Source organism: Galeopterus variegatus, unplaced genomic scaffold, assembly GCF_000696425.1.
Source record: "Galeopterus variegatus unplaced genomic scaffold, G_variegatus-3.0.2 Scaffold5002, whole genome shotgun sequence".
NCBI classification, from domain to species: Eukaryota; Metazoa; Chordata; class Mammalia; order Dermoptera; family Cynocephalidae; genus Galeopterus; species Galeopterus variegatus.
In genome coordinates this window covers 12,252-14,160 of record NW_007731113.1, presented here as the reverse complement: position 1 = coordinate 14,160, position 1,909 = coordinate 12,252, and positions in this window count along the sequence as shown.

Below are 1,909 nucleotides of genomic sequence, written 5' to 3'. Positions count from 1 at the left end.
ACTTCAGGAACAGATGAATTTAGATGATAGTCTGCTCACTGGAGGCCCCACAGTATATTACTGTAATCATGTTATGGTTCCCAGGAAAAACAGATTTCATCCCCCCCATGAGAATAAATTAAAGAAACAAAAAGCAATAATCAGCTCATTCTGATGGGAAAAGTAGAAAAGTAGACTTTCTTGCCAGCGTGTCTAATTCCTGTCTCAGGGCAATGACCCTTTACAGCAGATGTATTCTGATTTCCCTGAGAGAGTAGTGAATAGTGTCTACACACTGCCCCTCTTCTCAGGGCAGATCACCGTGTAGCCTTTAGTGCACAGAGACCAGATCCGAGCCATTAGGGACAGAGCTGGTAAACTGCATATGGACTTTGCCATTTGTCTCTTGGTTTGCTAAGTGAGCTTTCTATCAACCCTGAAGTAGCAAACTCTTCTCACAGCACTATAAATATCCAGGATAGCAAAATAGGTTATTTAGGGGATGGTTATTTGCATTATAAAAGATTTTCCTTTTCAAAAAGATTCCTTTCCAGATTTCTGGATACAGAGAACTCTCTTAAGTATCCTTAAATGTGTTGTGATTTATGAAATTATATTTATGCAAGGTTTTAGAAAGGGAATGAACAACTAACATCTATTAAGTTTCATGTTTCCTGACACTTATTGTCTCATTTAATCTTCATAGCCACAAATGGAAGAAGAGCAAGCCAAACAAATTTGCAAGAAGTGTGATAGAAAATAAGATGGAAAAAGATGTCAAATTCTATCCTTACAATGGAAAAGCACTAAACTGGAACTCCAGAATCTGACTTGCTTTTCCAGGTCTTCTACTAAACTGGGCAAGATCCAAAGATAGCATGAAGACTGTTGAACGGGAACTTTAAAATCCCTTCCAATAATAACAACCCATGGTGTCTGAACAATCCAAAATCAGTATGGATGACAAAAGCTGTTAAGAGAAAATTAAAGTGGGAATGGGTTTTTTTGCTTTACAGCTTTTTCCTTAAAACATGATTAAAGAGATAACCATGGCTTTCATTAGATTCAATTAATAATTATACCAGGAGTCTAGAAACTAAAAAAGTGAACAGGGCATAATTAACCTTAATCCATTGATTTCATTTTATTTTAACATAAGTCTCTATTTACAGTTGAAAACAAATTAAAACCACGAAAAAGTGTTCACAAATGAATTGGTGGCAGAAGAATAGCTGTATGTGATCATAGATATAATGGGAACAAGATTGAAATGAAAGAAAAGTGCAGTCTTTTTAATGAACATAATCTATGTGTTATATATTGGCTTGTTATGAGTTTTTATACAATCAAAAAATCAAGAGAAGGATTACATGCTCTGTTTTGAGACTGACTCCTCTTGTTCATAATTTGATGAAGACCTAGCTTATGGTATACCATTGTTAACCTCATTTTCTTCCTTTAGTGTCTATGTTATTAATTGCTATGTTAGTGCTGATGCTAATATGGAGACAGAACAAAAAACTCCCAATTTTGATAGCTTGAGCCAAGCAAGAAATGCAGTTAAGTGGTTAGAATACCTAACTGGGAGTCACCTGCCTTGACTTCTCCATTACTCACCTATTCTAAGATGACGTGTCACCTTTCAATGTGTCCATTTACCCATTTATAACAAACTGGACTCAAAGTGCTTTTTAAGGCCTTTTGTGAAAGGTGCTAGGGCACTGTGCAATGGTAATGTCTTAACCATCTCTCTTGCAAAGTTTTTAACTCTAGTTCTTCCTTTTTAAGCCCAGCTTAAATCTCACCTTCTCCATGGAACTTGTACTGTTAAACCACAAACCATGGTTATGTTCTTAGAGATAACAACCACTATTGATCATTTACTTTGTGCCAGTTACCATGATAATAATATGACATACATTATCACTTT